This window comes from Drosophila virilis, chromosome 4 (genome assembly GCF_030788295.1).
Source record: "Drosophila virilis strain 15010-1051.87 chromosome 4, Dvir_AGI_RSII-ME, whole genome shotgun sequence".
Taxonomy (NCBI): Eukaryota; Metazoa; Arthropoda; class Insecta; order Diptera; family Drosophilidae; genus Drosophila; species Drosophila virilis.
Window position 1 is genome coordinate 18,380,424 of NC_091546.1, and position 14,760 is coordinate 18,395,183.

The 14,760-nt window shown below is 37.1% G+C and overlaps 1 long non-coding RNA gene across 3 annotated transcripts; it reads left to right on the forward strand.

The window, feature by feature from the left end:
• The first annotated feature begins 10,495 nt into the window (after positions 1–10,495).
• Positions 10,496–13,941, forward strand: LOC26530401 (uncharacterized). Of its 3 annotated transcripts, none has more exons than XR_004304503.2 (6): positions 10,496–10,568; positions 11,038–11,105; positions 11,158–12,296; positions 12,362–13,161; positions 13,227–13,490; positions 13,565–13,941. It is a non-coding gene; the product is annotated as an uncharacterized lncRNA (long non-coding RNA). The 3 variants fall into 3 exon arrangements; XR_001450139.3 differs by lacking the exon at positions 10,496–10,568 and adding an exon at positions 10,704–10,982; XR_011416634.1 differs by lacking the exon at positions 10,496–10,568 and adding an exon at positions 10,704–10,978.
• The last annotated feature ends 819 nt before the right edge of the window (positions 13,942–14,760 follow it).

Sequence of the window (14,760 nt, forward strand, 5' to 3'; positions counted from 1 at the left end):
TATTTAAAAGCTGCTGAAAGCAGTGCACCATAGCGTCCATGGACAGTAACTAATCTATCCATTCGCTCACCGCGTACAGGGTATAGAAAATAACTCTCAAGGGTGTTTTAGTTAACGAAAATAGAACTGAAAGTAACGAAATTCGACGCCAAAACGAAACTTTCGCTTGATGAATTGAATTGTTGACAAACGAAAACGAACGATGGAAACGAAATGAATAAAACGAACGAGCGAAGGAACGAGCGAAGCAGCAAAACAGAAGGAAATTGTGTTTATTCAGTCATGTTACAGGTTAAGGTAAGGTTAAGTTTTATTTCACCAATACTTATCCTTAACCCAAACCAACCGCACGTTGCCTGTTGATGGCGGCGTCAAAAGTCCATGTCATACAACAAGTCAAGTTGTGTTCTAAGTCACTTGAGGTAGAAGTAGATCTAATGCGATGCATTCGTTTGAGCAGTACTTAACCCAGTCATATAATAGGCAGGTGCAAAGAGTTTGTTATTTGTATTTGTTCATGTAGTTTGGGATAATTAATGTCTATACGATTGTAAAAGATGTTGCGACATTATTATAATTGCTTGATAATTATTCAATTTCAATGCTCATTCGCACACTTACGAGAGTTAAAAGAGGGTTTATATTTTTATATTTCGGGCAGAACACAAGAAATAAATATATAAAGCGAACGTATTAAGCAACGATTCAGAAAAGTAATAAAAGCTCAAATGGACTTACGAGAAAACGTACATGAGATTTAAATAAAGAAATCTCTTTACAGCAAACTGTTTATCCTGACTGACGGCCTTATTCAAATTTTTACTGTAGTTACCTTAGCAAAAGCTCGGATAGGTTTTAAGGTCGAAGTTCCGACCGATCGGCTTGAGCTTAAGCTAAAACCTTATTTTTAAAGTCGCACATAAACATTAATTGAGTTCGGGTACGATTTCTTTAATTCCAAGCGCAGCTCTGAAAATTTGGCGAAAATTTTGCAACAGCCCACTAGATTATTTGTATTTATTTGATTTTTTGCATTATTTATATAGTCTACAATGAATTTCTTATTGCGCTTTCGAGATACAGTTAGCTACTGCTGAAAGGAAGAGATCTCTAATAAATTTACAAAATTTGCTGAATTTAATTTCTCAAGTCAAATAAATACCTGACTGCCTTATGTAATACGCATATACTGGACAAATCATACACAGGGCACAACATACCAATTATTGAAAATAAGACTTTCTGCTCGAATACCTTTTAAAATGAAAATCGCTTGAAAGTGGGTATTAAAATAACATTTGCCTACACTGAAAAAATCCATATAAAATTGATTTTAAAATTGCATTGCACTTTTAAGCAAACGGTTTACCAAAAGGTTAAATATTTAAACTGTATTTGCTGGCGTAGCAAGGTAGACGCTCAGAAATCTAACTAGAGGCGGCAGTTGGGCAAATCCAGCAAATTGTCTAGATGAAGTTTACATTGCAACATGGGTCGCTCGCTCTTGCTAGTCGCCCATAAAAGTAGACTACAAAATATGCTTAAATATGCATTATGCGCTTATGGGTAGCCAGTGTAGAAGAGGAACAAAACTGCCCAGCTGAAAGCACAAAACGGAACTCAACTCGACTCAAAACTCGATTGCATGTAATGGCACTTAAGGTTACAACACACAGTCTGCGATATATATGTGTGTGTGTGAGTGTGTGTGTGTAAGTGGCACAGGTGCAAATGTAAATGCATCAAATCTGAATTGTATTGGATGGAGGTTATTGAGAGAGAGAAAGAAATGGCTAAACCAGAAAAACACCGACAACTGGCAGCAATCTGCTGTCTAAAAAGCATTTCAATTTTTCTATACACACCTTTTTTTTCAACGGCTTCTTACTAATATGCCAGCCACTGGCCACCGCAGCAACCCATTCCAAACGGCTGCCCACTTCTGAGCTCGCTTGGCAAACATTTCGCGCAGCCGAACGAGATAGAAAATTGCTCAAATGGACGCTATAGCTGATGCTCGTGACCTTTGCTATAATGTATCCTCCCTGCCCCTTCCGCCAAATGGCAGCACATTTAAATGTGTATGTGCCATGGAATTGATATTGCCAAGTACTAAGGGCACAAAGTAACGTGGAACACCTGTAACCGTTTCCACTTTCCCAATAACGCATTAGCGGAAATGTGAGTGGCCAAAATATTAACTATGAACTCGAATTTCAACAATTAGACGCCTAGTTTAGACCACTCAGTGATCTCCTACAAAATATAAAATAATTCTAATCACATGCTCAACTCATTTAAGTCTCATCTTCCTTTGAACTGCAAAAAAGTTATATGCCAAGTTAAAAATTGTTAGAAACTGACACAAAACAACGCAAGTGTGTGTCGTGCACCAACTGTTTTTGGCTTTAATTTCAAAATTTCAAAATATTCGAGGCGTTGTCCTTTATTTTGTCTATTTATAACACCATGAACAGAGCAGCGCAGCGCACCGTAAACATCTTCAAGTGTAAGTGTTCGCATTCCAAGCATGTGGAAACTGCAAAATAGACACTTACCCAGACCCTCCCACTTTACAGCCAGCCCGCCCATTCTCAATATCATTCTCTTATTTTCTATATATATATTTATTTATATATGTGTGTGTGTGTGTGTGTGAGTGTCTTACTGCAACTGCAACTTTCTGGAGAGCCCACAGCGCACATCCCTTTAGCTGTTGGCTGAGGGTTCACATGCCGGGACATAACTAACAAGTCGGCCGCTGCCTTTCTTGCTAGCTAGCAGCTCGTATTTCAGCAGACACACACACACAATCCAGACACATATACACACACACACACACACACACACACACACACACAGACAGTCAGTGAGAGATACTCAGCATTGGCTGGCTTAGCAGCGAGATTTATGTGGAAATTCCTAAAAGAAATCCAAGTCAATTACTTGCTTAATTATTTCCTTTGAAATTTATTGATTTTTTGCTAAAGGAATTTGCGCAACGCTTCGCTGTTATTTGTTTTGTCTTTCGCACTCAACTCTAGACTGCAATGTGAAATGAAATCAAATGAAATGAGAAAGCAACAGCAACAGTAAAAGCAACAGCAACAACAACAACAACTGGAAGATACAACACAGCAAATGAATCGCATTTGATGTTTGAGTTTCGCTTTTGGCTTTCAGTTTTGGCTTTCAGATTTAACTGAGCTTAAAGTCGGTAAAGAATATTTTGTGGTTAACAATTTATTTAATAGTTATTTTAAGCTATACGCATCTTATTCTTTGTTCGAATTTAAATATGCAGAAAAAAGTGACTTAAATATATATTTATGGCTCGACTAATCGAGCAACTCAACGAAAACAACTCCGTCAATTTGGCTAGCAAAATACACGTTAGCAAAACATAAAACACAAATCCATGTCAAATATTGACTAAAAACCATTCAGTTACTGTCTAAATTGTACTAATTTAAATATTTTTGTATTTTGAAGGCAACCACAAGTTGATTTAATTGCGGCTTTACCAAAAGCCCAAAATGATATGTATTCAAATATATTTAAAATTGTAATCCAAACTTAGGACGCGTAAAAAATGAAATGTTTAAATGATTTTTAGTTTACTTTGGGCTCTGTTCAAGTGTTTGCTCAACTGTGCGTATGAGTAATATGCATATTAGTCAACGCTTCAATGAATTTTACTTGTTGAAAACAATTTTTATGTCGATGGTTGTTCTACTTGTTGTTGTTGTTGCTGTTGCTGTTGTTATGAATTACTATTCGGAAATTACACTCACGGCTTTTTTTCAAGTAGTTGGCGCCGTCGAGTGGCCATTTCATCCACTTGAGAGGCCTTTTTGCGGAATAATCGAAATATGTTGCAAACAAAAAAAAAAGGGGGGGCTTAAGCTGCCGCAAACACGTGTTAAATGATTTAAAAACATTCTAGTTGAAACTCTTTTTTCGCATTTTTTTTTTTTCTATTCAAACCTTTTTTTTGTGTGTTGATTCTCTGACGGACACTAACTATTATTTCAATGCGCTGCTGATGACAATTCCCATAGCGCAGTTTTGTATGCGTCGCGATTGCATAGCTGTCCCTGGAGCTGCTCAACTGATTTAGTTCAGTCCCATGAATGTAAATGGTTTGCACTTTGGCAACCGATTGCGTTCCAGAAAACGATATTGTTTTTTAGTATTTATGCAATCGGTTAATTGCAGCATGTATATGATAAATATTTTATATGACTTATTAATTTTATGCCAATTCCAACTTTTCAAGCCTAGCTCAAACAAATAACATTCATGTCTGCAAAAACTTAGTATTAGGAGGAATTTGTACGCTTTTCGTAAGCTCGAAAATACAACAATACAAAATAGAAAGTAGAAAACATTTTGTGGAGCAACCGGGCAGCTGTCACCCAACACATATCAGAGGCAAAGCCAGAGGCAAAACGAAACCAGAACAGCCAGAACCAGAGAGTTGCGACAATTGTTTACAGATTCAGAGCCAACTTTAACAAAACCGTTCGTTCAGTTTGTTGTTGTTGCTTTGTCCCTGGGAAATTTTTAGCAGCGCGCCTGCCAACGGGCACCGTCAACGGCAGCCACAGCGAAAATCTCTTTATTGGATTATCCTGCAAAATTTACGCGGCATTAAAAGCGGCAACGCGTCCGTCCTTTGCCGGCGCCAAGGGGTTAAGCACAAGGTGAGCCACGGCCGAGAGCTCGAAACAAAATATAACATAAAAAAAAACAAAAAAAAAACAGAGAAAAAACATTTATTTACATTTTAAAGGTCGACGCTTCCATTAGCCCAAAATCCATTAGCGTGCCGCATATTTTCGGCGCATTGCCTACTTACAGGACATTTAAAGTTGAAGTCCCCTCCCGCCCAGCAGCTGAAAAAATCAGCTCGGGACACACACCTAAAACAAAAACAGCAACAAAAAGGTAAAAAGCGCCATAGGAATTTGCACTAGTTGGTCGGAAAAAAAAAATTTAACGCGAATTCAATTTGGTAAGTGTAGGAAAAAAAAAAAGAAGAAGTAGGAGAAGAAAAAACAAATGTGTAGAGCAAAACACGTGGAGCTTTTTATAGAATCCCGAAAGCTGTCTAGGGAGTTGCCCAACACGTTAGCTAAACCTTTTTCAGCAACATAAAGGCAAATGAGTTTTCGGAACGCGTAGAACATTTCAGGTACTTCTATAAACGTAACTCTTTTTGAGGATTTGAGACTGGCGCAAGCTCACAAGGAGATCTATTTCGAATGGAAATATGACTATTCGCGCTCGCGACTTTCAATTCTCTCAGAATTCCATTGACACGTTGTTCTATGGTTAAAAAAAAAATTGCTTCTCTGCGCGGCACCCAACAACAACAAGCAGCCGTTCATTCAACATTTACAAATTGCATAGAAAACCCAGCAATGTCCGGCGCACTTTCCTAACAAACCCAACCCCACAAGATCCAAAAACTCTGAGCTGCTGCAAACATGTGAATTACAAAGAGTTTTGAGCCATTTCTATGGTTGCATCAAATTGAAAATGTCCACACGACGAAGTCGCAGCAAAACACACATATTATGTAGATTGCGCGACAAGAAGCAAAGGAAAACAACAATTTAAATTGAGTTGAAGAGCATTTAAGACATTCATGCTGTACCCTATAAATGAATAGCTCAAGTTGAGTTTAGATGGAATTACGATTCGCTTCTCTTATGTCATTAATTGAAATCGTTAACAAAAATTTGCTAAGTAATGAAAAAAATCTTTGAAGAACATCAAAGCAAACGCAAAAATGAAAACATGTTTAAAACTATGAAAATATAAGTTTATGTTTAAATAAACATTTCAATAATTTTCTTTGTATATCCTCTAGTTTCATAATCTCGAATAATCGATACATTTTGTAGCCATTCTTGACTAGTTATCGATTAAGCGATTAGTTAATTTAGTTATTTAGTTTCATGTTCAAATAAACATCAAATGCATTAATCTATAAGCTATAGTTTTGACATTTTATGTTCACAAATAATCGATAGTTTTTGTGCCTCTTCCGACTAGTTATCGATTACATATGCCCAATTGGCGTGGACCTCTTCAAGGCGATTTTCCATAAAATCAATTTCAATTTAAAGATTTTAATCTAATTTCAATCTTTGCACATTTACCTCAATAGAACCTACAACTGGACTATTATTAGTATTTATCATTTTCGCATACAATGTGCCACAAAATGCACCATTAATTGAATACACTTCAGTTTACACTGCCAAGGACATCCTTTGACAGAGCATAAAGCATTAGTTGCCATAACTACAGTAATTCACTATAACATGGAAATCGAATAACTGCAAAAAGAAATCAGAAATGTTTTCGAGAAAGTTGGCTAGCTGGAGGGAAAATTCACATTTAAATGCTTGCTATTTATGATTTTTCTATTACAATACTCACAGAAACGCGGTGAGGGTGCTGCAGATATGCGAGCATTTTGCTTCGCTTTCAGCTCTCTGATATCAAAATGCAAATGCATGTTTCGCATATTTAATGCGTCGTGTGTGTACACGCAAATATATATTGCGATATATATATATATATATGTATAAATAGAAAGAGAGAGAATCAGGGAATAGTATATGAAATATTCTTTTTGTTACCCACAGCTGCATCAACACAATGGACCACTGCGAACCAACGGATATATCCCCCAAGCTTCCCGCACGAAACCATTCGAAAAAAAGCCCTAAGAAAAAAGCACGCATGACAAAATACCAAGTGGCAAAAAGGGAAAATATTTCGAGTTGAGTTTTCCACGTCTTTTTTGATACCCTGTAGCTATATAAATTGTTAAGAAAGTGTATTGAGAGATGAGCATAAAACTATTCACTAAAGCATCGCTGACATAATAAAGTATCGCTTAAATCATATATAGATTATAAAATATACCAAATCGGTTAAAACATAAATTGAATGGTATATTTATTGAGTTTCTGCTACCATACTTTCTGCTATATTTTGAATAATTTTTCCATTTTTCCACAAATCAAAACTAACATACATCTACAATAGGCTATAGGGTATATACGACTCGATCAGCCTCAACTAGAGCAATTCCTGCTTGCTTTTTTCTAGGTTTGTGTTCCTTTTTTTTGGTATTTTACTCTTTCGGCCAGCAATGACTTTTTACAATTTTCATATGAAATGAACCATTAAATTGAATTGGCATTAAAATTATGTGAATGTGTGTATGGCTGCTGCTGCATAGAGAAAAAGACAGATCGAGAAGGAGGGGGGAGGGGAATTCCAGTCGCTTTTGGCACTTTGCATACGCCGTCGACAACGCAACCCATCCAACTTATTTGCATTTTTATTACAACAACAAAGAAGCAGTTGGTCGCTTTACAAGAAGAAAATACTACAACAAAAAAAAAATACATATATTTTATATAGTATAAAAATGTACAAAAATAAAATAAGAAAATTCAAATAAATGTTTGTTAAGTATTTTTGAATTGAGTTTTATGCACACACACAGAGAGAGAGAGAGAGAGAGAGGCATGCGTGCGCGTGTGTCGCATTAGGCAAGTGAATTTCAAAGGGTCTGGCATCCGTGGCATGGATTGGCACACCTGCTGCTTCTCATGGCCGCAATAAAGGTAAATCGCTATGGCTGCGACAGCTGACAAGCTGAAAAAACTTAAGAGAAAATACCTCACAATTTTTTCTTTATTTTTCACGCTTGATCATCATCCATTGCAATTGCTTCAATTATCATACAGGCAATTGGCATGCCTTAAAGCATTTTAAATTGTAAATAATTAATGATCTTTTTTTTAGTAGCAAATCTGACTTTAAGGAAGAAAGAACTAATTCGCATTTAAGCAATTAAAATGCAGTAGGTGTCATATGATATGATCACACTCAAAGATATAGTTTCGAAGCTCTTTAAATAGATTTTACTTAAGCTTTAATGTATTTGAAAGCTTTTAAATTCGTTTGGAATTAAATAAGACAAAAAATTGTTTTGTTTAACTCAGCCTTTAACTATGTAAATATATGTTAGGAATTAAACTTATAAAGCTTTCCTAAAATTCTGTTCTCGAATAACGTTTCAGTTGGATATCACTTGAGGATAACCAAAGATCACATGCTGAACGCAATCTCTCAATAAGATTTTATTAAGTCGCATGGTACATTATGCTGCATTTATAAGAATTGTTTGCCTAATCAGCTTATAAAAAACAAAAGACGAAGCAATGGCAAGTTGCATTGAAATGGGCTTAAGACTAAGAGACCTGTTGGTGTAAACATATATAGATCAAATTGGCTGTTTATACAGATAGATTGCCTCGAGGGGTCGAAAATGTCTCCTCCAATGGGTTATATTTTTTGTAACAAGGTTATGTCAACTAATATCAGGCATAAGTGCGGATTTAGGTCACAGTCAAGTGCCCATTTTAAAGCCTTTTTAAGTTACAGATGCTGATCGCAATCATTGGTCTCCCAGCGACTGTTTAGCAAAACTCAAGTTTAAGTGCGGCGCTTTTCGGGTCGTTATGTGGTGAGAGAGTGAGAGTGAGAGAGGCAGAGAAATAAGTGTGTCTCACTACGAAAAACTTGAGAAGTTGTGAACTGCACGCACCACAGCAACAACAGCAATTGCGACAACAACTCAGAGTGTACGACTAGCAGGTACCCTGTACCTAACATCGTTCATTTCATATTGATATTATATTAAACAAATGATATGGGAAATTGACATAATTGGCATAAAAGATGACATAAATAATAAAAGTAACGAAGAATGAAATAAATAATAAGAACAATAAAGCATAATTAAAAATTACTACAATTAATAATTAAATAAAAATAATTATGTAAATATCTAGAAATAAATTATAACAAAAATTAAGTAAATAAGTTAAAAATAAATAACAAAAATAATGAAATTATACGAAAAATATAAAACAAATAACAAGTCTCTAATAAAATAATGAACATAAAATTGACAAGCTTATGCAGCTTTCGCTAATTAGAAAAAATAGGGGAAAAATAAAGTAAATGATAATTCACAGTTGTAACTAGTTTAAGATGTATCTCTCGACTTACACTTTTTATGGTTACAGGGTACAACAATCACCACAAAGGAAGTAGAAGAAGAAGTAGTAGTAGTAGTTGTATTGCATGCCTCTTTGAGTCAAACAACAGCCATAACAACTAGCACAACATTAGCCGAACTCGGCACTCGGTGCACGGTGCACGGTGCACGGTGCACGGTACTCGAAGTCGTTGCAGCCGAATGGATGTTTGGCGGCATCGTTGTCATGGTCACGTGCCGCTGCTTCCGCTGGCTGCTGCAGTTGCGCGCACGAATGGACTAAATGTCGCCCATGCTCTGCGAGCCACACCGCAACAATTGTCAAACAAGCCAGAAAAATTGGCGGCCACTTTGGCAGGCACTTGGGCTTGAAAATGCAGCTGCAGGCGCTGCGGTTCGCCAATGATAATTTTCGCTGCTGAGCATTTGACACAAGGGAGTGGAAAGAGGGGGGGTTGCAGCTTGTTCGAAATGCGTAACACGTTAGCACATTACAAGGTCAAGGCCCGACGCCATTGTAAATCAAAAAATAGTAGTAATAGTAGCATTAAAAGCAGAATCTACAAAATGTATTAAAGCATATTATATTGTGATTTCGTTATTTTTCCCTTTATCCGCGTTCTTCTGCTGCGTAAATTCCCATACAATTGGCACTCAAATTACTGTAAATATCGTATATACATACATACATACTTACATACACGTCTTCATCAGCACAAGCTAAGCTAACTGTTTTACCGTTTCTTTTACAAGCGATCTCCATATCTGCACCAACAAAAAACACAGCATGCTAAACGTTTCATTCATTGAAATTTTAAGTCTTTTCGCACAACACATAATTTTCTTGTTTTCTTCACTACGTAAATTCGCGTACATATAAAACTATCGAAACAATCAATATTGAAGTTAAGAAGAATGATTAGGCACAGCCTTTGCATATATAAAACTTCCACACCGCTCGTGACGTCATAACATTTTCGAATCTCAACACTCAAACTTTGCTGCGAATATTGACTATTAAAATGTTCGGCATTAAATGAAAGAAGAATCCACTGAGCTGTTATTGGCACTTATTTAACTTTCACACAGCTTATGACGTCGTAGTATATGCAGCTCCACCAGAAGCCGAGCTCACAAAAAAACAGAAAACAAAACACACACAACAAGCGCGGCTCACCCGACTGCAGCTTGGCTGCATTTCTTACAACATTTTCTTTTGATTCGACATTTTATTTATTTAAATAGTCAGCATTAAAGGCAAGAATCTACTAATATGTTATTGATAAATAATGGGGACACAAACAATTTATGTTTTCTTCACTCGCGAGCATGCAGAACTATCGATACTATGCTTATCGATATAAGCACGAAGCCAAATGCACATGTTCAGTTATCGATAAATATTTCTTGAACTCCCACACAGCTGCATCACAGCACTATTTTTTCTTATTTAATGTAAATGGGAATAAAAGTAAGGTATCAAAAGTTCTGTCACACAAAAATAATTAGTTGATGGCTCAGAAAATAAATTTGCACCCTTATACAAGTACTTACAGCAATATCAATGGCCATGGAAATGACAGGTTCACCAAGACGCCCCCCCCCCCCCCCCCCCCCCAACCCCTCGACGATATCGCTAGGAAAGTTATTCTTCTTTGGCATTTGTTCATTTGACTTGGGCGCTGCTTGAAAGGATTCGCTGAGACAGTCAAATTTTCGCCAGATTTCTTGACATCACCTTTTTTAATTGCTTTCGGCGCGTTGGCTGTGCAAATTGACGTGTGTCTGACGAAAGGGCAAAGGTTAACACGGAACGAGGTTAAAGTTACGCATCGATGCCACCCGACGCGTCACCTTTGATGGGCGGCTAATTAGCGACAAGCTGGTGAAAATTGTTTGCTAATTGGAAAATTAAGATCTAATATTGTCTTTAATTTCAGAGCATTCAAATTTAAGTGTAGAAACCACTTTCGGCTGGATTTGTAAAGAAAATGCTGTGGCCCAAGCTGTGCGTAGATATAGAATTTCCTTATATATTACTGATTCTTTTCCATTTTTAGCTGAAAATTATCCAAACAAATTCTGCGATTGTTTATGCCGGTATTTTTTGTTTGTTACTGATGGTCTCTGCATACTAAATTTTCATATTTGTGTGCCAGAGATGTTAAAAAAATGGCTGCTACAACCTGTTGCATGCCACAAATTTGTATGCTACAGCCGGAGGCCAGCTCTCCATAGAGCTGAGCATCCTTCTGAACTGCAACAGCTCGAAATAGTTCAGATCTGCAATCCAAACTGCAATTTCGAGCTAATAAACTGCAGTCAAATGGCAGGCAACTGGCTCGCCTTTATGCCCTCTAGGACTGGACCTCGGACTTCGGAGTGCGGCCCGGCTTGGGGCCAGAAGCTTGCTGCAATTTTATGGCAGCTGCATCGGAAAAAGCAAAAAGTGGGCGGCAACCAAATCGCAGTCACCGTTGAGCGTCATTAAAGACACGCGATGCGGGAAATGCACGTAATGGAACTGCACAGCAAAACGGACACTGGAACAAACCGCATTTGATGGCAGCTAAATGCATGGCAAGAAGCAGGCAAAGCAACCCAAGGATGGCGGCTAAGAGTAGAAAGGCCAAAGGAAGTCGGCAAAATAAATTGGGTTATGTCTTTGGCCAGTTCAACTGGGCATTGCATAAATTTGTAATTGCATTTGCAAAATATGTAAATTGGCACATAATTCTACGTTGACCCATATTTCACCACATATGCGCATATTCAGTAGCTCTGCTATGTATTGCTGTATCTCTATATATTTTAATTTGTTAACACTTAGGCACCTTTTATTTAAAGTGTTGTTTCCCTATTAATCTTTGTATTTCCTTAACTACGTAAAGCTCTACTCGTTATGCGTAACGAGTCGGGTCTTCATTTAATTTAAAAGATTTTTAACATATTTTACGTTATGTCTGGCAGGTTAGTTGAGATTCTGTTTTGTATAATTCGCTATTCTCATATATCCACAAAAGGGAAATGCGTAGGCATTACTCTTGTAGAAGAGTATTATGTCTTCGGCATGTATTATATCTCGTTTATATTAATCGTGTAATCAGTTAGTGAGACACCTTTAGTAGCTGCTATAATTCAACTTCATTTGTTAATTTTGTTTTATTATAAAACTTTAAACTGCTAAAGATCGAAACAGGTGAGTGTTAAATAAAAAACTATACCCAATTTTGTCATAATATCCCAACGTCTTTTTCCTTTTAGGTTCTTCTCTCAAACAGCTTTCAATAAAACTCAGGACCTGCTGTGGCCAAAAAATTATAAATCCATTAAAAGAAAAACCATAAAATTTCAGGGAAGCGCGCGTAAGGCAGTAAAAAACAAATGCTACCTAAAAAAAAAAAAAATAAGGAAAAGGCTAAAAAAATAAGGCGAAAAAGTGTGGAACTTTCTTGTTGCGGCACCGAAGGCTGTGCAAATTTAAATGGAGACTCCAAATTTAACTGAGGTTTTTTCATCCGAAAGCGAATGCGAAATTGTGTGGGAGAAAGATTTGATTTTTTGCTTTAACACTACTTGAGAAGGTCTCGAGCTGCAGTTGGAAGAGTGGAGAGGGCGAGCGAGAGAGCTGTTCGGTTGGGTTATCAAGATATCTTCAATTAGTTGAATGAATCAGGCCAGATACTTGTGGCAAGTGGCTCAATTGGCCCAATTAGGCTGCTGTAGCAGCATTTTCATTAGCCAAATGCACATTTTATGGCCCAAAGTCATTTTCAATTAGCGCATCTCTTGCCAGACGACATCTACAATATAATTTTGGGCCAAAAACTTTGTTTTATGACTTGTGGCTTTTCTCAGCAAAAATAAACATTTACGTAATGCTCACAGTTTGTCTCTCGTTCGCATGTTATGCAAAAGTTGGTAATGCCTCCTGACCCACCCCCTCTCTCTCTCTCGCGCACCGAACAGCCGCACAAAATCTCAGCCCTCAAAATCCTGTTTTATGTCGCTTTGCCCCACAAAAAGTTGCCGCAGTAATAAAGGAGATTACCTACACATAACATGTGAGTGGGCTCCAAAGACAAATATTATTTTATATATAGTTTTGTTCTTCTTCTTCTTCTTCTAGGACTACTACAACTATTCTCTGCACTTTTTGTGCCGCTCGACGAGACACCACAAAAGCCAAAATCACTGAATGGAGCCGCCTTTGAGCCGCAACTGCAGTTGCAGCTGTCTGAAAGAAAATTTGAATTTTAACTGCCTGAAGCTGAATCCAATGCTAAAAATAGCTCTAAACGGGCTTAATGCGATGCCTAAGCGCAATAAATAGCTAAAAACGTTGAAAGTTTCAGCTATTTTCGGCTGACAACCTCTGGAAATCGCCGCAGATGTATTTTTTTTTTGTTCAGAAATGCATTTAAATGTGTCCAGAAATTCAAGTGCATTTGTTTCTTTTTTTCTCAGGCAAGGCTCAAGGATTAACCCAAATTACAATGGATAGCCGTAAAATGGTCTTGGCTGAATTTTCTTGGCCTGGCAGGGCATGAGTTGAATGTAATCCATGCAAAAGCAGCCAGATGAGGCCTGCGAGACTTATTTTACTGGAAATGCTCAAGACAATGAATACGCACTCGAGACAAACAAAGCGAATTTAAAGTATTGTATATAGTCGAGGCTAAAGAGGAAGGCGGTCAATTGACATTTGAGGCAGACAAAATATGAACCCACTATAAAAAATATATATCTTGTATATATATAGATGATTTCTTATTTATATGTGTTTGTAATTAATGGAAAAACATTTATGTTCATATAATTATAATTATAATAATTGCTCAAAATAGAAGAAAATAATAATATTTATCAAAATTAATAATAGAAATTTTAGATATTATTTTGTTTTCAATTTAAGCCAATTAGTAATTGTTGCCTTTTGCAAATCAACTAGCCGTTATTCTAATATAAATATACAAAAATAAGTATTATATATATTATACTGCCATAAAATTTGCGACCAAAAATGGCTGCTGGTTGCAAAAAGTCGTTTTGCTTAGTTTTTAATTGCAATTAAAAAGTTGTGAGTGTCGTAAGAGTAGACAGGCACATGCTTCACACTCGCCCTCTCGGACCGTGTCTCCAAGGTCCAGTGGCAGTCATAATGACAATGCCAAACAGCGTACAGCTGGAAGAGAGGGCAGTCTTATACTAAGGATGTAGATGAAAGTCAATCCCGCCCGGAGGAACCACAAAATGGCCATGCAACAAATTTGTTAGCATAAAACAAGCACAGCTAAAATCAAGTTTCTCTCTCTCTCTCTCTCTCTCTCTCTCACTTGCCCTCTCTGGACTTGTGTTCTCTGTTTAGCATTTTGCACAGTCTTGAAGTGGAAACTATTTTAGTGACTGTCCAGGCTGCAGACTTAATGATTTTTGGCTTAAAGTTTACCAGTTAGCAGTATTTTTGCAAGTAGTTAAAATTTTATGAGGCAGCGCCGTCCCCGAGGCATTGTTTTTGCATACATGCTCTCTCTATCTCTCTCTCTCTCTATCTCTCTCTCTCTCTCTCTCTGGCCAGCTTCATATCTTATATGGTATATCAACGGCGCACAGAATACGATGAAGCACATGAAAAAAAAAACAACCGAAAATAAAATGAAAAC